The sequence below is a fragment of the Lissotriton vulgaris genome, chromosome 6 (assembly GCF_964263255.1).
Source record: "Lissotriton vulgaris chromosome 6, aLisVul1.2, whole genome shotgun sequence".
Classification (NCBI taxonomy): Eukaryota; Metazoa; Chordata; class Amphibia; order Caudata; family Salamandridae; genus Lissotriton; species Lissotriton vulgaris.
The window spans coordinates 1,899,780,702-1,899,805,095 of NC_141694.1; the positions used below are offsets into that span (position 1 = coordinate 1,899,780,702).

Here is a 24,394-nt window from a genome sequence, read left to right on the forward strand (position 1 = left end):
TTACCGCCTTGTAACTAACTTTTACCCCGTTGTTTCTACCGCAGTAATTATCTTCAAAAATGCCCTCAGCGTGCAGCGCCGCGTTGACGGTAATACGCCTACAACCCTTTTAAATTTAGTCATACTTACCCGTTCCAATGGTCCCCTGACATTTTGCAGGGCCTGTGATTTGTTTGTAATCAGCGAGCCGCGTTTGGCGGACCACGCCCTTCGTAATTAACTACGGTAAGCCGCGTTGCTTTCTTCGAGCTTTATTGAATCACTGGCGGGCAGCATTCCAAATGTACTGACGGGCGCAATGTTAGTTCTTCCCTAGGTTCCCCAAACTACTCTAGATAAAGTGTCGGTTACAGTAATTTCTACATTGAATGTTCAGTCTTTCTGGTAAGAAACTTCAGCAGTTACACATCGATACGTTAGTATCCTGAGGCGGTCTCAGTTAACTGAAGCTTTTGCTCCATTACTCTTTTATAGACATCGTGCTTTGTTTTACTCTCATTTCGACGGCGGTTGCACTCTAAAATAAAGGCTCAATAATAGTAGGTAAGGACTGCTGCAGCTATTTTAGAACTTTTCGCTCTTTATTAGTGAGAAACCTGCCCTGATCATATACGTGTCCACTGATTTATAGGTACCACAATCGTTCTTCCAAGTGACTCTGCCTCTAGCATAGCATTCTCGCCCACTACCAAGGCAGGTAAGATTAAAAGTTTTCCAATTCTTTCATTCTTCAGCCACCCTGATTAGGTCCCGTAGGTAATCTAAGTCTGCCTTGATCATTTTCAGGTACAGTTTTTCCCCCCAGCCATGATGCTGTGAAGTTTATTATCTGGATGTAATTTCACCATTTTGGTAAGCTGTGGAGGAGGGGGTGCTACCTGAGTGAGGAATCTGATGCTGATTCACTGAATGCACATCTTGTATAACTTTCCCCCTCAATCTTTCTTTTCTTTTTCTAGATATAACTAAAGGCCCTGAAGAGAATCCTCATAGACCAGCAGGATTCGAAACGCGTAGGCCCATTGCCACTCTCGAGTCTGCATGGGTGATAAGCTCATCTGAATCGCCCTGTTGCTTATCACTACTCTTTGTACATTACTTTGTTCATTTTTTCTTCTTTAACAAAAAAACTGAGAATATCTGAATTTGTATAAGGAATGTACTTTTCGTATAAATAATTTTCTAGTAATACCCTCCAAAATACTTTGCAGACCGTGGCCTTCTCCAGCATTCTTGCGCTTATTTGTTCACTGTAAATACTGTTCACTGTAATATATTGCACACGTCATAATTTCCTTTTGTTCCTGAATGGTTGAATGTTGTATGCCTGTGACATGTTTGATATGATGAAAGATTCCCTTATCTCTTATTTTTGTACCTAGCATGTAATATTGTCTACCTTTTTGAACAAGTTTTTCTAAAACATAGCTGCTCTTTAACAAAATTGAACAAAATAATAAAAGCTACCAATCAGCTCCCAGTCTTGAATTACTCCTTCAGGTTCTGTGTTTAAACATTTGTTAATTATTCTTTGGCATCAGTACTGGCATTTTCACTTCGTTTTTCCGGATATTGGCTCAGCCATACTGATTAGAGCCACCCCCTTGTAGTTTTTTGGGGAATGATATGGAGCACAACGCTTTGAGAGAGGTGGAATACCGGACGGACTCTGCGATGCTGGGTACACCTGACTGGGCCTGTGTGAGCACAAGGTCTGCGACTGCCCGGAGAGGGAGTTCGCCGGGGTTGGAGCCTGGAACAATGGCCCAACCCGCTGCCAAAAAGGGACAGACCCGAAGACAGGAAGAGCCTGCTTCGCCTTCCACACCCCATGTGACAGATCGGCCACCTGCGGTGGTGGACCAGGAGTCCTTGGAGGGGGAAGTAGTCTCTCTGTAGAACCTACCCATCCCTGCTGAGTGGCATGTGGAGGGAGGGCCTACCAGAGAGGAATTCTGTAAGGGTCAGAGGGAGTGCCCTACCCTTGAGGGACTGAGGCGACAGGCTGAAGCCCAGGCAGCAGGAGACGTTGCGGGACACTACCACATTTACTGGGAGGATGGACTCCTCTATAGTGAACCCAAGGAACCCTTACCTGGTTCATCAAGGGCCTTGGTAGTCCCGCAACAATACCGAGCCTTTCTGCTGGAATTGGCTCATGCTATACCCTTGGCAGGACACTTAGTTCAGGACAAGACCTTTGCTCGGCTTGTCCTCCACTTTTACTGGCCTCAGATGAAAGTGGCGTCCAACACCTACTGTCAGACATGTGTATCCTGCCAGGCCAGTGGGAAAACAGGGGTGAAGCTGAAAGCTCCTCTGGACCACTTCCCGTCGTTAGCACCCCCTTTGAAAGGGTGGGCATCGACATTGTAGGGCCATTGGATCCACCGACAACAGCTGGTCACAGGTTTATCCTGGTTCTGGTGGATCATGCCACACGGTACCCAGAGGCAATCCCTCTGAGGACTGTCACTGCACCTGTGGTGGCTAGGGCCCTAATGGGGATCTTTACCCGAGTGGGTTTCCCCAAAGAAGTTGTGTCTGACAGGGGGACCAACTTTATGTCAGCATACATGCGGGTAATGTGGAAGGAGTGTGGAGTGACCTACCGGTTCACCACTCCTTATCACCCCCAGTCAAATGGACTGGTGGAAAGATTCAACAAGACCTTGAAGGGCATGATCAGAAGTCTGCCTGAAAGCCTGCGGAGGAAATGGGACGTCCTCCTACCCTGTTTGCTATTTTCCTACAGGGAAGTGCCACAGAAGGGAGTGGGCTTCAGCCCCTTCGAACTTCTGTATGGGCACCCTGTACGCGGTCCTCTCAGCCTGGTGAAGGATGGTTGGGAAAAGTCTCCCAGGAAACCCCCGCAGGATGTGGTGAGCTACATGCTGGCCTTCAGGAGCCAAATGGCGAAGTTGTGGGAGCAAGCTTCTGACAACTTGGAGGCCAGCCAGGCAGTCATGAAAGAGTGGTATGACCACAATGCTCACCATTGGAGCCTGGCCAGAAAGTGTGGGTGATGGAGCCTGGAGAGCTTAGTGCCCTCCAGGATCACTGGACAGGCCCCTTTGAGGTGTTGGAGAAGAAGGGTAAGGCCACGTACCTGGTGGACCTTAAAACCCCACGACAGCCCCTACGGGTGCCTCATGTCAACCGACTCAAACCCCACCATGAGAGGCCCGAGGTCATCCTAATGATGGTGACTGAAGGGGGAGAGGAAGCGGAAAGCGAACCTCTCCCAGACTTGTTCTCGTCTCAAGAAAAGGATGGGTCAGTGGAGGGAGTGATTCTCTCTCCCACCCTAACTCCTGAACAGCGAGAAGACTGATGCCAGATACTGGAGCAGTATTCTACGTTGTTCTCCCTTGTCCCGGGAAGGACTCACCTGTGTACCCATGATGTGGACACAGGGGACAGCCCACCAGTGAAGTCAAAGACCTACCGGCTGTCCGACAAGGTGAAGGCTAGCATCCATGGAGAGGTTGCCAAGATGCTAGAACTAGGAGTTATAGAACCTTCCAACAGCCCTTGGTCCAGTCCGGTGTTGCTAGTGCCAAAAGCCGCTCCACCGGGCACCACGCCAGAACTGAGGTTCTGTGTGGATTACCGGGGACTGAACTCAGTTACAAAAACTGATGCCCATCCGATCCCTAGGGCGGATGAGTTAATTGACCGGCTAGGAGCTGCCCAATACCTAAGTACCTTTGACCTCACTTCAGGGTACTGGCAGATCTCCGTGACAGATGGAGCAAAGGAAAGGTCAGCCTTCTCCACGCCTGAGGGACACTTCCAATTTTGTGTGATGCCTTTTGGGCTCAAAAATGCCCCTGCCACTTTTCAGCGGCTGGTGAATCAGGTCCTCTCCGGAATGGAGGGTTTCTCCGCTGCTTATCTGGATGACATTGCTGTCTTCAGTAGCAGTTGGGAGGACCATTTGCAACATTTGTAAGCAGTTCTCCAGGCCCTGAAACAAGCTGGATTGACAATCAAGGCCAGCAAATGTCAGATTGGGCAGGGGTCGGTTGTGTACCTTGGACACTTGGTGGGTAGGGGGACAGTGCAGCCCCTACAGGCAAAGATTAAGGCAATCATGGCCTGGGAACCCCCCAAGACACAGACTGAGGTCCGAGCTTTCCTGGGCCTCACAGGCTATTACCGTCACTTTGTGAAGGGGTATGGCACTATTGTAGCGCCCCTCACAGAGCTCACCTCAAAGAAACCACCTCGCCGGGTAGTTTGGACGGAGGCTTGTCAGCAAGCTTTTGAAAAACTGAAGCAGGCAATGTGTGCAGCACCGGTCCTGAGGGCCCCAGACTTCTCCAAGGAGTTCATTGTCCAGACAGATGCATCAGAACATGGCATTGGGGCAGTGTTATCGCAACTGAATGAAGAGGGTCTGTATCAGCCTGTGGTTTTCCTATCCAGGAGACTGCTTCCCCGGGAACAGAAGTGGAGTGCAATTGAGAGAGAAGCTTTCGCGGTGGTGTGGGCTCTGAAGAAGCTGCGGCCATACCTGTTTGGCTCGCACTTCCTGGTTCAGACTGACCACCGACCCCTTCGTTGGCTGATGCAGATGAAGGGGAGAATCCCAAGTTGCTGAGATGGTCCATCTCCCTACAGGGAATGGACTTCAGGGTGGAACATCGGCCTGGAGTGGACCACGCCAATGCAGACGGTCTCTCTAGGTATTTCCGCCTTAGTGACGAGGACTCCCAAGGGGTTGGGTAGTTCTCCCCACTTTCAGATGGGGGGGACGTGTGTTAGACCTGTCTGGCCTTGTGCGTAGTCCCTCCAATTTATTATTTATTTTGTCCCCTTTTTGCCCCTCATGCCTTTATTTATTTTTGTGTCCACTAGATTTTTATGGTGTTGGTCTGGGGGATCGGTGCTCTTTCGCCCTCATAGTTTTTCACCTCAGCCCTAGATACCTTTCCTGACAGGAATTCCCTTGGAGTCACAAAATGGTGGCTTCTAACTGTCACAACGGACACACCTGAAGCCTGTCCCATAGGATAGAGTAGGGCATTCCAGAACCTTCTGGTCCCTTCTGGACCTCTGAGGGTCAGCCTATATAAGGCGGAATGCTGGTCAGCCATTTTGTCTTGCAGTGTGGGCTGGCTGGAGTTAAGGCTTAAGTATAAGGCGGGGGTAGGATCGTCAGAGGGTTGACCTCCCATTGTAGGGACGCTCCTTACTGGTTCACCACCCTTCTACCCTTATAGTTGTTGTCCTGACCCTGCCTGTAGGAAATCCTGAAGACCCTGGGCACCTGTTCTCATCTGGTCCCAGTGAAAGGCTTAGGTGAGGGAGGTTGTACTGGAGGGAAGCCCCTGCCTAGTGAGAAAAGAGGCTCTAGCGCAGAATTTGAGGAAAGGGACTCCTGGATACTTCCATTGGTAGCCAAGGGAACTGTGAGCAGAAGAGGAGTCATCAGATATTTAAATCAAACCTTTCTTCCCCCATCTCCCTGTTACCTGGGGTAGCCCCTTGCCAAGGAGGGGTCGGATTGACTGGATTGGGGCTGGGGTCGAGTGCCTGGCGAGGCGTCACCGAGTGCACTGGCCGCCTGGTGAAGTCTGCCCTCATCGGCCTGGGTCCGCTGACTGTGGCGGTGACATTGTGTGAGGAGAGTCACCCTTTCTTTTCCTGTTGCTGATCAGCGCCGGCCCTGCTGAAGGAACGCGTCAGTCGGCGCGTGTGGGCGGGACCGGAGGAGGTAGTCCTGCAAATCTGATCAGGCTCTGACCTGAGCCGCTACTCTCCCGTGCATGTCTGGTCGAGCCGCTTCCCTCAAGGAAGGCGGAGGCGGGACCAGACAGGGCAGCGCCTGGAGTGTGGCAGCGGCTCGTGATTGTTGTTGTGCCTTCTTTCCCCCGCTCGAGCGCCACACGGAGGAGCTGGCTTGAGCGGGAGTGGAGAGCGGAGGAGCCCCCAAGGGCTAGTGAGCCTCAGTGTGGTTCGGTTCCTTTTCCCTGCCGCCCACCCTCCCCCCGGCAAACGAAGACACCGGCCCAGCAGATTATCAACAAGTAAGGAGGAGGTCAAGAGGGGGAAGTTGTCCTCTTAAGTAAACCAAAATGAGGGCAGAGAAACAAGGCATAGTAATTATTTAAACAATGGATCAAGCCCAAATCGTGCAGCGTCCGTAAAGACTCACATAAGGGTCTACATAGATTGTTTGTTTCCTACTGATAATATACAGATTAGCTTATTGCCTACATCGTGACATTTCTCCAGAGGAGCAAGTTGTAGTGAATAGGTCCACATGAAAGATGATGTAGAGATGTTTATTAGTAGTCAAGTAGTTAAGATGGTAATATTACCCCACCAGGAACATCCAGCATGATGCTCAGCCCAACATACACTCAAAACTACTCTTCGATGAAAAATAAATTTTGTAAAGTGGCACATTGCAGAACGCAGACTGTAAAAGAATTCCGGAAAAGTCATTGATTGAATAATATGAACACACGTTGTCACTCACAAAGTCCATCTCACCCTAAAGGAAAGTTTGTCACCTCAAAGTGTGTCATATCGGCTTGTCTCCTCAATCAACCAGTGTATTAACAACCAGCTTGACAGACTGTACAAACTTTTTCCTTCATGGCAGCACGCACAGATGACGGCCGCCGAGTGGCTCACGGCACGCTCCTGTTGAAAAGCGTGCAGCAACAGCATCTTGAACACCTCAGCTTGTCAACGTCACAAGAGGAGCTGGAGATTCATCGAGACACAAGAGAGAAGGTAGGCTGCACGCGCTCCTCGTGCCCTTCCCTTTTTAAAAAAGATCGTTATGCATTGCGCAGTTAGCCTGTGATGTTTACAATGTCAATTAAAGTTTATGTATTTGTGGCGCATTATGGCTTCGCTCACCTTTCAGATACAGGCAACTCGAGTCAGGCCTTTCCCATTGCGCAGTCCGAGTGATTTTGAAGAGAAATATACTCAAACATTGCCAAAGCACTTGAATGACTCTGCTCAATCTTTAAACACGAGCGCTGCGTGTTCTTCATTTTGACATCTACAACCGCTTTTTTATACATGAGCTTCATGTTGTTGACAGTTTCAGAATCACTTTTCACACGCAGGTCTTTAACCGAGGTAAAATTTCAATTAACCCTCTCAATCTTCCTGCAATGACGATTTCAGCCAACTCTGCCACAATATTAATGTAAAGCACATCCACAAGATCCCGGTTTTAAAAGTCTTTTTTAAATTTACAGTCACTAATTGAATACAGGAATACTCCCGCACCAAACTGCTTTTAACCCTTAACAGGTGGCAATGTCATACTCACGGCCCCTGTTACCTCCTTGTCTTTAAGTCTGCACACAATTTCTTTTCGTTGCTTTGGGTTTCTCGTGGCTTTGAAGACTTCTACTAGATGACAAATTACAAGATGATGAAAAAACAGGAACACAGCACGTCTGTACTTGGACTGTCCAGTGTAAAGGACACTGGTGGGGCTTACAGGCGTGACTTCTCTCTTGCTTGACAGGTTGGTCTTTTTTTTCTTCGTGCTTGACAGGTTTCTCTTTGTTTCTTTCCTTTTTAAAAGTAGAACTCTTGCTTGACAGGTATCTTTAGCCTTCTTGCTTGTGTAAAGTTGCACTTCATCAACAAAAAGTGTAGGTTCGTTAACTCATCGTCGCCATGAATAATGTAGTGAATAGGTCCACACAGAAGATGATGTAGAGATGTTTATTAGTAGTCAAGTAGTTAAGATGGTAATAACACCCCACCAGGAACATCCAGCATGATGCTCAGCCCAATGCCAACTGTCATCCACAGCCCACAGAGCCCCAACATTCTACAAAGCATCATAGCTGCAACATTCTACAAGCTGGAGTAAAGAGGGAGATAACATGCAAAGCAAAAACAGGATGCAAGAACACTACACAAGTCCAGAAATGGGGGAAGTGTGAAGGGTTAGCCAGTACTTCCCGATGACAGTGGTGGAGAGGGGGTAAATGTGTTAACCATTTCTAGAGGAGTGCAGTCACTGCTCCCTGGGAACTACTGTAATATGATGTAAAGTCAGAAAGACAACTAGTGAGAAGGTTGTGGCAACTTTGAGGAACTTAATAATCTCATGATTAAATGTAATGTACTGAACTGCAATTTCTGAAGACAAGAAAGCAAATAATATTTTTATAAACAAGCTCGTATTTTTCCAAACATTGGTGGTGTCATTTTTGCATGTTATTGCATTGAATTACTGCGGGTTGGCTTGCAACCTTTACACATGTGCCTCTGTTGATATTGCCTTGCCCTAGGCCAGGCTACCTTAGGTGACCTGACATATTTAGGTTCCAACACATTGTGAGTTCAGACGAATAACGCTGCCACATACTATTGATTTTTGTTTTGCTAAGAAGATCTCCATTTTTGAAAAGTCATGCCTGGCCCAAAGTGTGTAGAAAAGGCAGCATCCATAGTCTCTAGTGGAAGTAAAATGGAAGAAATAGAGTGGGAAGAGGAGAGGCTGGATTGCTACAATAGAGACCAGCTGAGGGGCTTCTGCCTAAAATTTAAAGTTCCTATCACTGGATGTAAAAACAAACACGAATGCCACAGGGCTCTGAAGGCCTGGATTGAGTCAAGGGCAACAGAGAATAAAGTGGAAGTTGAACGCGCAGAAAGTGTCCATGAATTTGGCAGAGTCCTGTCTGCAGAGGAGCTGGCAGACAGGAAGGAAACATGGGCACATGAAATGGAGATGGCGAGACTTAATGGACAGATGGCAATGGAACAACAAAGATTGGCAAAGGAAGAAAAAAAGATCCAATTGGAACATGAAATGAAATTGAGGGAGTTGGAGCTGAGAGCTAAAAGTTTGGAAACTACTCCCTCTGGTGGCAGCACAACAGCAGTACAGGTACAGTAAAGGGTGTACATGTCAAAGGATGTGGTGAAAGAATATTTTCAGAATGATGACATAGGGCAGTGGTTCAGAGCCTATGAGGTAGCCAAGTCTTCCCACCGGGTCTCTGAGAGAGATTGGGAAGCGGGGTTGTGGGTGCTGGTCGTTAGTGAAGGGCGGGACACACTCCTAGATTTGCCCTCTGATGTTTATAATTCTTATCCCCACATAAAGGAAGCTTTGATGACCAGGTATGGGTTGACTCCAGAATTGTATAGACAGAGGTTCAGGGGGTGTACAAAAATTCCTGGGGGTACCTATGTTGAATATGTAACCTTTTTCTGCAGAGCACTGGATGGTTGGGTGAAGGGTAGCAAAGTTGATGATTATTAAGGCCTCTTTGACCTAATTGAATGGTAACACTTGTCCAGTAATTGTTTTCCTGAGCTACGCCAGCACCTGATTGATAGCAAGCTGACTAACCCTAGGAAGCTTGCTGAGGAGGCGGACCGCTGGGTCAGCACCAGGGTCCCCAAGGGTCACGTGGGAGACTCCGCCAAGGGTGGGCAGGGTCCCCAGCAGAAGAGTGGTGGGGACAGGGGTAAACAGAAGGAGTTCCAAAGAGGGCCCCAAAGTAATCTCCTAGGGAACCAAGGGAAAGGTTCTCAGCCTCCCCCACCTCAGAAGCGGACATGGCCCGCCAAGTAATCCTGTTCAGAGAGGGCCCCCGAAGTGTTATAAGTGTGGCAAACTGGGTTATTTTGCCAATGATCCCAAGTGTCACCTTTTTGGTAAACCAGCACCCACTGGTGCTCCACCCCGGCAGGTGGGTAGTGTAGCCTTTGGGGAGGAGGTAGAAGTCCAAGGTGGGTGGGACCCCGTTCAGATGACCCTAGTCTCTTTAGGAGACAGTGAGATGGTCCCTGAGAACCAACTGCCCCCTAACACTCAGAAGTATGGGCAGTGGGTGACAGTCAATGGCCAAAGGGTGGAGGATCTTAGAGATACAGGAGCCAGCGTTGACGGCTGTCAAGCAGCACCTGGTGTCTCAAGAGCAGGTGGTCCCCCATGCATTTTGCTGTGTTGTCAATGCTGACAACACTGAGAGTCGTTGTCCTATGGCTCAGGATCTCTTTGAGTGGGGGCGGGGGGGTCTCTGGTACTCTGCAAGTAGCTGTGAGAACTGCCACGCCTGCAGACTGTTAGCTAGGGAACGACTTGGAGAGCTCCCCTTGGGAAAAGGTGGAGAAGACAACTCACCTGAGGATGGTGAGTTTGCCTGACTGGGCGTGTGTGACCACCCGGTCCATGGCAGCCAGTAGGGGTGCTCGAGAGGTCCCACAGCCTGAGGGAGAGGCCCAGGAACCAGCCTTAGAGAGAGGGCGCAGGAGGCGCAGGGAACCTGCCCCTAAAGTTCCCACGGCACAGGAGGAAGCAGACCTTGAGGGGGATGCCCTAGACCCTACCGGGGAACAGATAGCTGAACTAGGGACCTACCTGAGCTGACCCATTGGCAGCAAGAAGGAGGCCCCTCTAGGGAAGAATTCTGCAGGGAGCAGAAAGAATGCCCCTCTCTCGTGGGTCTGCGGCAGCAGGCTGCAGACCAGGCTAACAGTGATAAGTCTGGGTCACATTTCATTTATTGGGAGAATGACCTCCTGTATTCAGAGCCTAGGGTTGCTGAACCTGGGTCGGCCCGTGTGCTGGTGGTACCCCATTGGCAGGGCATTTGGGGCACGGCAAGACCTTTGAAAGGCTTGTCACCCACTTTCATTGGCCCCAAATGCGAAGGAGCTCAGATGCTCATTGTAGGACCTGCCAGACTTGCCATGCAAGTGGATAAAGTGGGAGGAAGCAAAAGGCTCCTCTCCAGCGATTCCCTGTAGTCAGTACCGGTTGGACTTGGCCCTTCTGGCGGGTTCCCCCTGAACTTTTTGCCCTTTTGATGTTACATCCTTGTGGTGATTTCTGGTCCTTGGGCACTTTAGCACTGCGGCGCAGTGTGGGGTGCGTGCGCTCTCTGAGTGCGTGTGTGAGATTGGCCTGCCCTCCCGTTGGAATGCTTGGGGGACTGGAGGACTTTGCTGTGTGCTATTCCTGGAACGCCTTTGGCCCTTCTTCCCAGCTTCCAGGACCTTTTGTAAGATGGGAGCGCTGGGCTCCTTTTCCTTGTGGCCCTGTGAGAGGAAGCCCGCAGCGTGGAGATTCCCCCCGTGTCCCCTTCGTCGCAGGTGCCCACCCTGCATTGTGCCCGTGTTTTTATATTTTAAATGGCAGGAGCCCACCCTGCTTTGTCATCCACTTCGGAGGGAGCCTACCCCTCATTTGATCTGTTTTGAACTTGTTTATTTGTTTTTGCGTGTGCTCACCCCGCTGTTTATAGTTTACTCGAGGGAGCCTACCCCTCTTTTCGGCTGAGTTCACCGCCGCGGCGGAAGTCAGGCGCCTCTCACCAGGGACATGGGCAGGGCCTGGCGCACTTCGTTTCCGTTTCCCCCCTCTGCCTGGGGGGAAGGTGTGCCGCGTGGGAGGTTCCGGAGAAGGGGAAAGAAAAGGAGCATGGCGGATCGGCACGGCTCCCATGAGCGAACGGAGTGCTGCCGCCTCGAGAAGTGGTCCCCGGGGAAGTGCGGCGCAGCGAGGCCCGACAAGGCTTTCCGGAGCGAGAGAGCCCCGCCCTCTGCCGCCACGCCGAGAAAAGCGCCAGCGCCGCCGCATCTGTGCCGCCAGGAGCCGGTGAGTCACGAGGGAGTCCAAGGGGGTGGGAGAGAGACAGTCAGAGCAGCCCCGTGTGCTCAGTGGGCTGCTCCAACGTAGGCTGCATTATTCAGAGGGCCCCCGTGGGGGTCCCAAGGCCCTGAGGGGCCCGTGCTGGCCAGGAACCATACTGAGGCTCCATGAGCGGACCCACCATTTTGGGACGCCCCAACGTTTTGCCTGATTAGTTTGGGGAGAACCCTGCAAAAAGGGCCACGTCCAACAGTCCTCAATACCTGGGTGTTTGAATAAGCCTACAGGACCTGCAAGCGCCTGGATACCCTATTGGGCGGTTAGCCGCGCTTTATAAATCCTGCTCAATTGAAGCCTTGATCACCGTGGAATTAACAGTTAGCGTTACATAAACAAGTAAAGCGAAGCAAACTGTTTATTTATAGCCTCTATCCAAGAATCAATGTCTTCGGGATGGTGAAACACTGAACTATCAGTTGCCCCTTCTGTCCATTCAATGACTGAAGATTTATTTTCATATACTTTCCACTGTGGCTCTTCGGTTACCAAATGGGCCCATACAGTTTAGTAGTATTATGTTTATCATTGTTACTTGGTGGGAGCCCAGTCGGAGAAGAGCGTGGTACAGTGCTGTTGAATTTGTCATGACAGTTTATTATAGTAGACTCTGGAACAGGAAAAGGACTTTGTCAAGATGCTTAGTCACCATAAGTCAGCTTTGTAAACAGGACACATCACTGGAGTGTCATCCCGTCACCACAACCAGCAGTGACATCGCAGACCACCTCAATCTAAGTATGCGGGCATAGAGTTGATGAAATTGATACAATGTCTCTTGCGTTTTGTTTCTGGTTTAAAATTAGCATTGTGCTTATAAAAATAACCAAAAGAAGCACAAATGCTAGAGGGAATTTGGAATGAGTAAAAAATGTAACCCCAGTCAAGAGATCTAGTTTAAATCCATTGTTATTTCGCTCACCATTCCGCGCCAGGTTAGACCCTGCCATATGCAAACCATTGGCTCTGCTCCTCATGGGAACAGTCCAGCTCGAGCTGCAAAGCCAGGTCCTCCCTGGGCCAGAAACAAGCATCCTGGGACCGGTTTCGGGATATCAATCCTCATCTGTCAGCTTCAATCCAGTGCACAGTGAGCCCGGAAACCATGTCTGGGCATACTCTTGGTCTTTTATATGGTTCATCCCCAGGGTGGGCTTTCCTATGGTACAGTGGCTGTTTGGTTCCCTTCTAATAAATGCCTTGTCACTTTCTGTACATTTATACGGTTACTTCTTCAAGAAAACTTTGTCACATTCTCCAGGAACTGTCTCCAAGTTTTGCAAAGCCATTCCTCACTTCAACACCCAACTCGCCCTTGCCTCTGAACACTACATATTCTTAGGAGATCTCAACTTCCACATGGAAGAACTTAGTGATGCCAGCACTGACAATCTTATGGAAAGCATGAGCAACATCGGCCTCACCCAACTCATCATCGACCCAACGCACATCATAGGGCAGATGCTTGACTCCATCTTCATCTCCAGTGAAGCAATCAAGTACCACCATGAAAGAGAACTCACCTGGACCGAACACTCCATTGTCCACTTTACCATCACAGGGCACAACGCCACAGAAAACAAGGCAAACCACCCAGCAAACCTCAGCGCAACTTGAAAACTGTCTCAGACGAGAACTGGAACAACACTCTCCATGCCAACTGACCAGACACAGCTCCAGACCTTAAACAGGCCATCAAGAACTTCACAGACTGGATCACTGACTATGTCACCCCAGCCGACCCAAACAAGATCAGAGAATCTACGAAATGTGTCAACTTGTGTACCTTGGAACTTGAGACCTCTCAATGAGACTACTGTTGGTTAGAAAGAATATGGCGTACCAGTAAGGATCCAGTGCACTACACCACCTTCAGGACAGCGATCAACCACTACCGCCTCCTCCTTAAGCCCTTCGCTGTGGGGTGTTTCCCCCTGCTGAGCGGGGGGGACGTGCACAGCGCAGCTGTGCTGGTAACGAGCTCGGCTCGTCATGAGGCACAGCAGAGCTGCCCTCATGACGAGCTGAGCTCATCACAACCACACCCGTTTTTGGAACATTCAGCACAGCAGGGAAATGATCAACGCGTGCAAATGTTCCAACGGCTGTGAAGAGCTCAGCTCATCATGAGTACAGCTCAACTGTACTTCATGACGAGTAGAGCTCGTTAGCAGCATGGGAGAGGTTAAACAAGCGAAGAAAAGTGCCCTCACATGCTGCATAGAGATCAGCTCAAACCACAGCAATGAGCTCTTCGCCAATGTTAGGGAATTCAGCATGCTTCCACTGAGAATATCATAACTCCCTTCTGGGATCTGTGGGACATGCTTGCTGACTACTTACATCCGAAGATCGCAGTCATCTACAGGGACTTTGAAACTCAGCTCTCTGCAAGGGACAGCCTCAACATCCTCACACCCACTGACACTAACTCCACCATATTGGAATTCAAGGAAATGCCCTCAAATGGATTGAATACTACCTCACCAGAAAAACTCTCACAATCAGACTCCCGCCCTACTCATGAACCCAAGGACAGCACCCCACAAAGATCCTCAAGTAGCCACCCCTTCTACTAAACTTACATGACACCCCTAGCCAACATTGTCAGTTCGCACAGGCTGAAGGTCATCTTCTACACCGACTAGACCCACCTCACTACCTCCAGAGACAACTTACATAGGTGACTGGCCAACATCACCAACTGGATGAAGCACAAATGCCTAAAACTGAACACATACAAAACAGAAGTCCTCATCTTCAGTAACCATGCATCTCCTTGAAGCAACGCATTGGGGCAAGCAGAATCTGGTTTCTTCCCCTTCCCTACTGACCATGCCAGAGAATCCAGCATTGTCCTGGACAACAAGCTCTCTATGAAGAAGCAAATCAACATGATCTCCGCCATCTGCTTCCTCACAATGCGAATGTGCCGCAAGATCTTTAGATGGCTCCCCACCAGACACTTGCATTCCGCCTCCCTCTTCCAAGCTTAAACTTCAAGAGTCTAAAGCACCCGGCATGGAGGCCGCTCTTACTCCCACCTGGCAGCAAACACCTGGAATGAACTCCCCCTGTACCTGAAATCTGTCTCATCACTGAATCTGGAAAGGACTCATGACTTGGCTGTTCAACTGATCGGCCCCTCCGGACTACAATTCTTCACCCAACGCCCTGAAAACCTCACTGATGATTTGCTGCGCTTAATACCCATTGATTGATTTAGTCTGTACATTCATATAGATTTTTCTCAGTGGGGACTTTCTGATGTGGTTTTAACTCTCCCTTGCCAATACATGCCTTGCTAAATTCAGTGCTGTCTTTAGGGTTGACTTTCGATATCGAGTTAGCTCTCCATTTATGAATGCATGGTCACATTCAATACATTTATAGAGTTTCTCTCCTGTGTGAACATTCTGATCTATTACATTTTGTTTGTAATCGATCCCTTGTCACATTCTATTCATGAATAGGGTTTCTCTCTAGTGTGTATTTGTTTATGCTGCATTAGCTTATTCTTCCTGTGGGAGACTTTATTAAACTCTGTACATACATTGGATTTCTTGCCATGTAGATTTCAGATTTCACTTCAGTTTTCCATTTTTTATGAATGCTTTATGCTTTCAGTATATACATATATTTTCATCCATGTGTGAACTTCCTGATCTTGTATTACATTTTGCTTTGTAATAAATCCCTTGTCACATTCTGTAAATTCATGAGGTTTCTCCCCAGTGTGAACGCTGATATTGCTTTAACTCTCCCTTTATAATAAATACCTTCTCACATGCAGTGCAGCGGAATGGTCACCCTCCATTTGGAATAAGTGCTTTGTCACATTTTGTACATTTATGTGATTTCTTTCGTGTGTGAACATTCTGATGTATTTTTAAACTTTGCTTTGTAATAACTGCTAAGTCACATTCAGTACAGCCATATCGTTTCTCACCAGTGTAGAATTTCTGTTGTAGTATTTATCTTTGCCTAGTAATAAATGTATTTTTGCATTATGTACATTCATAGGGTTTCTCTCCTACGTGGACTATCTGATGTTGCACAAGATGCAACTTTCTAATAAATGCCTTCTCACATTCAGTGCAGTTTAATGGACTCTCTCCGGTGGGGATTTTCTAATGTTGCTTCAGCTCTCCTTTGGTTATAAATGCTTTGTCACATTCAGTGCATTCATATGGTTTCTCCCCAGCGTGAACTCTCTGTTTCTATAGCTATCTATGTTTTATAAATCCTTTGCCACATTCTGAACACTGATATGGTTTCTCTCCAGTGTGGATTTTCTGAAGTAGTGTTAGCTCTCTCTTTGTTATAAATGCTTTGTCACATTTTGTATATTTATAGGAGTTCTCCCCAGAGTGGATATTTTGATGTCGCTTCAGCTATATGTTTTTTCTAAATGCTTTTTCGCATTCTGTACATTGATATGGTCTCTCGCCCCATTGTGAATTTTTTGATGTTGCTTTAGTTCTCCATTTCTTATAAATGGTTTGTCACATTTTTTACATTGGTATGGTTTCGCTCCAGTGGATTTTCTGATGTAGCTTTAGCGCTCCATTTATTATAAATCCCTTGTCATATTCTGTACATTGGTATGGTTTCTCCCTAGTGTGGATTTTCTGATGTCGCTTTAGCTTTCCATTTGCTATAAATGCTTTGTCACATTCTGTACATTTAAATGGTTTCTTCCCAGTGTGGATTTTCTGATGTTCCATTAGATGTGACTTTCTGACGAAAGCCTGGTCACATTCTGTACATTGGTAAGGTTTCTCCCCGGTATGGATTTTCTGATGTCGCTTTAGTTCTACATTTCTTATAAATGCTTTGTCACATTCTGTACATTGGTATGGTTTCTCCCCAGTGTGAATTTTCTGATGTAGCTTTAGCGCTCCATTTATTAAAAATCCCTTGTCACATTCTGTACATTGGTATGGTTTCTCCCCCGTGTGGATTTTCTGATGTCGCTTTAGCTCTGGATTGCTTATAAATGCTTTGTCACATTCTGTACATTGATATGGTTTCTCCCCAGTGTGCATGTTCAGATGTTCCATTAGATGTGACTTTCTAATGAATGCCTGGTCACATTCTGTACATTGGTAAGGTTTCTCCCCAGTGTGGATTTTCTGATGTCGCTTCAGTTCCCCATTTCCTATAAATGCTTTGTCACATTCTGTACATTGGTATGGTTTCTCCCCAGAGTGGATTTTCTGATGTTGCTTTAGCGCTCCATTTATTATAAATCTCTTGTCACATTCTGTACATTGGTATGGTTTCTCCCCCGTGTGGATTTTCTGATGTCGCTTTAGCTCTGGATTGCTTATAAATGCTTTGTCACATTCTGTACATTGATATGGTTTCTCCCCAGTGTGGATTTTCTGATGTCGCTTTAACTTTCCATTTGTTATAAATGCTTTGTCACATTCTGTACATTTATATGGTTTCTTCCCAGTGTGGATTTTCTGGTGTACCTTTAGTTCTCCATTTGATATAAATGATTTGTCACATTCTGTACATTGATATGGTTTCTCCCCAGTGTGGATTCTGTGATGTCGCATTAGCGTTCCATTTCTTATAAATGCTTTGTCACACTCAGTACATTTATATGGTTTCTCCCCAGTGTGAATTTTCTGATGTAGCTTTAGCTCTCCATTTCTTGTAAATGCTTTGTCACATTCTGTACATTTATATGGTTTCTCCCCAGTGTGGATTATCTGGTGTTGCTTTAGCTCTCCAAGTATTATAAATGCCATATCACATTCTGTACATTTATATGGTTTCTCCCCAGTGTGGATTTTGTGATGTCGTTTTAGTTGTCCCTTCATTACAAATGCTTTGTCACATTCTATACATTTATACGGTTTCTCCCCGGTATGCATTAGTTGATGCTGCTTTAGGTTCTTCTTCCTTATGAACACTTTATTACAGTCAATACATTTATATGGTTTCTCTCCAGTGTGGATTTTGTAATGCTGCCTTAGATTCTTCTTCCTATGGAAAACTTTATTACATCCTGTACATTTATATGGTTTCTCCTCTACATGGACACTCTGATGCTGTATTAGGTCTTTCATGGCAAAGAAAACTTTTCCACCGTCAGTCAATCAATATGGTTCTTCTCCAGTATGATTTTCTGATGTGGCAATTGCTCTTTCTCTCCCTAATAAATGTGTTGTCACTTTCTAGATATTCATACAGTTTCTCTTCTATGTGTTTTTTCTGATCCAGGTTAGCTCTTCCCTCTTAATGAGAACCTTATCAGACCTGCTTCAGTACGTCAGTGTGGTATTTCGTCAATGTATACCAGGTGAACCCTAAGAGCCAAGTACAGACCACATTGGGGAGTTTGGGTTTTCTGCGTTAGAAACAGACTTTGGCAAGGCATTAGCCTTCAAGGGAAGAATGTTCAAGGTGTACTGTTTTTACATCACTTCCTACGCAAGTGATGTTTAATGCCTTCACCTTTTTTGTTCTTTACTGCATTTATTTCACCTGTTTGAAAAAAAATTAAAAAACACTGGATAAGCTTAAATGGTGGGTCCATCACGAAAATCTATTGGCATTTAATGAGACATTTAATTGACCACATACACAAGAGCGCTGAAGAATTTCTAGATTACTCTTTCAATGTAAAGATGCAATAGGCAGAGCAAGGGCATACGATCCTCCCTAACGCCCTCCTATCACGGAGTGTGGACTCAAGGAGAAACCAAGACTCCAGTTGAGTCTTTTGTCAGCGGTTCTGTGTAGATCCATAAGTGTTGGATTTGATGGGGCCAGAGACTCAGCATTTACGTACAAATGTGCCTTTGATGTGAGGGAAACTTCAAAGAGTGGTTTTGAAGTGCACCAGTATCTCTTCCAATCCAGCACTCACTCCAGACTACCAAAGGGAGTTATCATTTCTTTGTATGGGGTCAGTATACTACCCTGTGAAGGGTAAGAGTAGGCCCCTTCCTCCCATCTGCCTAGAAAGACCCATTGGGATGCAGATAAGTGCTAAATCTTTCTTTTCTATCTTTATTTCGATCGCTTGGATCAAAAAAGATGTACATTATAGATTAAAAAACATTCGTGAATAGTACATGTTCATAAAACAGGAATTAAAAGAAAATCATTACAATTGTCATCTTATTGTACAGGTTCAAAGTGCTGGTGCAGGATACAAATCCGACTGCTACATACTATAAAAAGTCACATTTCTATTAATTAGTGAAAGCAATTACAGATCATTCCGGTTTAGACTAATCTGTGCAATAAATTATTATGAAGCCTGCACCAAATCTGTATCAGAATTCAAAGTGTAACGAGTGCGCTTATGCCACATCGCAGTTAAAAATTTAGCTATCACAAACACAGTTGAAGGTGATAAATCCGTCTTAAGTATTCTGTAGGCTGGAATGCAATGCCTGAAACCTAAGTTTTTAAGGAGAGGAACAAGCCAATACTTTCTCGGTTTTTGATAAGCTTTACAGAAGAATAAAATGTGTATTTCATTTTCCAGCTGAGATGGACATGCAGGGCATTGCTTGGCGGAGGAAGGGAGGGACCAGGTACTTGTGAATGCTCTGAGGGGGAGAGTGCCATACCTCCACTGTAAATATAATTTCCTAGTCAAGGCCGGGCAGATGCCATCAAGGACATGTTCCAGGTGGTAGGAGTCTTTAAATTGAATAAATGACCTTGTTAGAGACCCCAACCGCATGTTCCCTAGTAAAAAGTTTAATTTTAAGTCATAATATTCCTTAGATAAATGTTTGCGTGAAACGTTGCTGCAAGCGTTTTCAGGGTCTAACCATAGTTCTGGCCTTCCCAGATTCTTGCATATCTTTTTTACATATTTTAACCAGGGGATCTTCGTTGTATTTGATAAGCTTAAAATCTCTTTCAGCTCCATCCTATATGTCAAGAGCTCTGGAGTGGTCCAAAGTCGTCGCCAGAATGATAGTGGTTTTAAACCCAATTCTTCCTCGATTCATCTGAGGCCCAAGTCAAGTCTAAGAGGGAGAAGCGGGGTGCTAGAAGGTAGGGCTGCCAGCTGCCTGATGAACTTGTTTTCTGTGGTTATCAAGTTTAGGACAGGTGTATGCCCCCCCAGTTCTCCGCCATGTGTGACTTCCCCCCTCGCCTGCATTTTGTAGATTTCGAGCACTGAGCCGAGGGGTTTATAAGTCGAGCTATTTGATTTCCTAGAGATACCACCTGTTAGCAGTGCCAATTTAAGATTCGCCTTTATTCTGTGAGTATCCCAGGTCATATTTTGATTGAGAGTCACCCCTAAATACTCGAATGTGTGGACCCTCTCTAGTCTCCGTGTGCCTATAGTTAGGTTAGGGCGAGTTGAGGATGGGGGGTTAAAAATCATATATTTAGTTTTCAGAGCATTAATCTCCAGCCCCCGCTCCCCGCAGAATGACACGAAACCATCCAGGACTCGTTGTAACCCCATCGGGGATTTTGACAACAGCAGGGTGTCGTCCACAAACATGATTGCTGGCACCCTGCTGCCGTTAAGCCTTGGGGCATCAATATCATTAATCCTAGTTAGGTGGGCGATTACCCCATTGACAAAGAGGCAGAACAGCGTAGGTGCGAGCACACAACCCTGTCTCACCCCTCTGTCAATGGGGAATCTTGCTGAAAGCATCCCATTCCTACCACACCTGACCCGTGCAAAGTTTTCTTGATGGAGTCTTATCAAAATATTCAAGATATCAAGTGGAATGCCCAACTCCGCTAGCACGGACCACAGTTTTTGTCTTGACACCAGATCGAAGGCGGCACGCAAGTCTACAAAGACCGTGTATAGGCTGCCGCCTTTGATTATAGTAGTTTTCCAAAATAGGAGATTAAGACGAAAGATCTGATCCGTTGTTAAGGTTTTCTTTCTGAATCCTGTCTGGTAAGGGCTCAGAATAGCAAACTCTTCAATTCAATCTTGGAGGCGATCTAGTATCAGTTTCCCAAATAGCTTTTGTGACACATCGATGAGGCTGATAGGCCTGTAATTGGCTGGTAGCAGAGGTGAACCCTTCTTAAAAATAGGGACAATCTCTGCCCCCAGCCAAGTACAGGGCACCTCCATGCCCCTCAATACGGCATTGACGATCGTCAGCAGGTAAGGAGCCCATACGTCTGGCTCTTGCTTAAAAAGGTCACCCGGGAGCCCATCCAGGCCAGGAGCTTTGCCAGATGCCAGCCTAGAAATAGCAACTCTGACCTCTTCCTCAGTAAAAAGATCACCCTCCAGTTGTGGGCCAATAGTTGGCAATGGGTGAGTTAGGGCCCCATCTGTATCCACGTCAGCTTCAGTATAAAGAGCTTGAAAGTGTTCTTGCCAGACCCTGGCTGAAATTTTAGGTTCGAAGGCCGAAAGTGGCTCATCGGACCCCGTATTTACAATTCGCCAGAATTTACGTTAGTCCCTGTCTGCTAATGTGACGGTGAGATTCTCCCATTTATCCTGATCCCATTCTGCATTAGGATGGGTGATCAAGCGCTTGTAGTCCCTTCTCCTTGCCTGTATTACAGATCTGTTGCTACCTTGCTTTAGGGAAATCAATAGATCTGCTTCAGCCTTTCGGCAGGCGGCGTTGTACCACGTAGGGCGGTGGCGCATGCTACCCCCGATTTTTACTGGGGAAAAAAAAACTTCAGCGATAGTCTTAATAAGGACCTCATGAGCAGACCAAAGTTTTTTATGCATCTCATGGGCGTTGGATTGCGCCACTAGTACACTCACCTTTTCGAGTATGGGAATAACACAGCCATACAACTCTGAGACCTTTTCTGGGTTAGTGGCTAGTTTTTCCCACCTCACTCTACGTCTGTTGTTTGCCAGGGACAACCCTATAGTGGACACATCTTTGCCATCCCTATGTTCATTATCTAGACCGGGGAGAGAGTATTCTAATTCAAGCGCATTATGATCGCTCTCATCCCTCGCTATCACCCTAAAGTCCTTGATTTTAGACCAGGAGGACAATTGGACTAGAATATAGTCCAATCTGGACTCCTTCCCCACTTTATTAAATGTACATTTAGAGGGGATGTCTGAATTCAGACGCCCATTACAGGCCCTAATAGCGTGTTTGAGGGTTAAGGCGGGGATCTGAACTGCTAAAGGTGTCCAGGCTCTGGGGGGAGGGGCCACCGTGGGAGGTACTAGCCACAGCGAGTCCTCCTCCATTGAAGTTCCATCTAGTAATCCTGTTAGTGGCTCGAAGTGGCAGTTCAGATCGCCCCCCATCGCCAAGGGTGTATCCTTGGCAATATCATTGAGGAAGGTTGAAAGTTCCTCGATGGTACTTGACTCCGGGGTTATGTTCACAGGCCTAGAGTAAATATTTACCACTGCCAGTTTGATGGAATTGGGCCTTTCCATGAGAACGCATTGAACGTCCTCGGAAGCTGTGGGGTGAGATGTAGCCTTGCAACCCAGGTGGGTTGCCACCCAGATGGCAAGGCCACCAGAGGGACGCACCTTGCCCCCCCCCCATCGAGCAGGAATGGAAAATGCAGCAAAACCAGGGTGATTATGTTCCTCTCTTGCCCACGTTTCTTGAAACATACAGACATCCTTAGAGTCTATAAATGTGCTCCAGTCTTTGGAATCGAGCTTATTTCCCAAGCCAGCCAGGTTCCAAGACAGTATCTTTAATGGAGCAGGTTTATGATTAGAAATGGAACTTGGGGTAACCCCCTGGCCGGTTGGGCTGGCCAGCGATGTTACGGTTTGATTTAGTTCCCCCTGTTTGGCTGAAGGTTGTATGTTTCTAGATGGTGGCCCAGGTGGTTTGGGATTAGAAGGGAACTTGGGGTAACCCCCTGGCTGATTGGGCTAACCGGCGATGCTACATTTTGAATTAGATCCCCCTGTCTAGCTGAATGTTGCATATTTCTAGGTGGTGGCCCAGATATGGAGTGTTGGCATTCCTTATCATACTGTAGTTCTACGCGGGACTTGTTCCCTAGGATGCGAGAGGTGCTTCGACTAGGAGAGATGATCTTGCCCGCTTGCTCCCCCCTGAGTCGATGATGAGCCACCCCCCTCCTTAGTGGGTGGAGTCAGTCAATCATATCCAGGCAGCTCAACCTATTATATAATGTGGTATGGGCAGGCTTCTGAACTATCGGACGGTGGAATTCTCCTCTCTCCCTGCTTCCCCAACCTCTCCCTCTCATAGGGACTAAATCCCATCCCTCCTCCTCCCGAGCATTGCACCAGGGTGGGTAAAAAAAGGATAGGGGTAAGGACTGGATAGATGTCCCTTGGTCACGGAATAGCCACCCACTTGTGTGAAACAGTCCTAGGATCCCTGAAATTGATTAGGACACAGTCCCCTTTGATAGATTTCTTTGTGTTACCTAGCCAGGGGACTCTTCTTACCATAAGTACCTTACCTCGCTCGCTATTCCTAGGGGAAGGGGTCTATTTAGGGTAAGCCAATTGGCCGCCTTGTTTTTTAATGAGGCGACAGATTCTTTAATCTCTGGTTTAAATTCCGGTATACCTGCAAGGATAACTATGAATGGGCTGGCCTCAGGGGGGAGGTCCATAGACATAATCTTATTTGTTTTGTCAGCCACCCCCTGGTTAGATTTAATACTAGACTCAGGGTGATTAGTTGCAGTTACACCTTCATTAGGTTGGGAAGTTACAGGGAGGGTGGTGGACGGCTGTGGTTTTGGAGTGTTTGGAGCTATTCTAGCATCCTTGATGGAGGTTGCTGTTGTTATAACCCTCTTGTTATTAGATACGGCCCCACCCCTGTCAGCCTTGTTATCTATTTTAAGACCATCAATTATTAGCGGCGAGGTTTTCTCTATAGTTGTCAGTCGAGCTTCAATCCTGGTTAAACAGGCTTCTAAGGGACTAAGCAGTGAACTCAGGAGAGCGCCAATATTGGCGATGGTAATAGCACCTCCTTCCGTTGTTATGGGACTAGAGTTCACCTGCTCAGTAACTCGCGTAGGTGGAGTGGTTAGGGATATTGTTGTAGTATCATTAGGGGGTAGGGGTACAGTTTTGCTGTGTTCCGAGGTGTTGGGCTCCCCTAAGTTCTTGTGCATGGCAACTTTTGCCTTACGACCCCCAGGGTTTTGGACCCCTTTTCCTTTTGGGTACGGCTCCTTCCCTGACTCCACGTTTCAAACGGGTGTCTTTAGCGCTAGGGGTTTCATTATTTGGAGTAGTTGGTACAAGAGAAGGAGAGGTAGGATGTAATTGGATAGAGGGTGGGGTCAATTGTCGTGTGTATTCGGTGCCTAGGGGTTCGTTATCCCTATGTTGCGAAATCGAAATAGATACATTAGGCAAACCAACCACCCCATTATCCCGTCTTTCATGGTCCAAATGATCGTGTCCATTCTCGGGAGATCTGGCATGCGCTATGGTACCCATGGAGGATCTTCTTACCCATTCGATCTCCTGGGATATGCGCCTTTCCAGTATGGTAATTTCATCAATGAGAAGTGAACCAGCTTTGACAAAATAATTGTCCAAAGTACATGTTGGATGGCCACCAGCTTGCATGGTTTTGCTCCTCGTTTCTCTAGTTGCCATAATCCTTAGGGCGAGATCAGATTGGTAAAAAGGAGGTGGAAGAAAAAGCCAAGGAGGGTGGCCCGGTCCGGTCTCGCCCGTGCTCGGCTTAAGCCGGCTGGTCCCGCGTGCGGCCCGCTAGTGCGGAAATGTTAATGATTTATATACAGGGAGGAAGGGGCGGG

The 24,394-nt window shown here is 47.2% G+C and overlaps 1 pseudogene across 1 annotated transcript in view; it reads right to left on the reverse strand.

Moving 5' to 3' along the window:
* Window positions 1-6,283: 6,283 nt before the first annotated feature.
* Window positions 6,284-24,394, reverse strand: part of LOC147709837 (uncharacterized) — a 128,152-nt pseudogene continuing 110,041 nt past the window's right edge. Inside the window, exon 2 of the transcript XR_015296740.1 lies at window positions 6,284-18,157. The product of XR_015296740.1 is annotated as an uncharacterized LOC147709837 (transcript). The remainder of the gene's footprint in view (window positions 18,158-24,394) is intronic.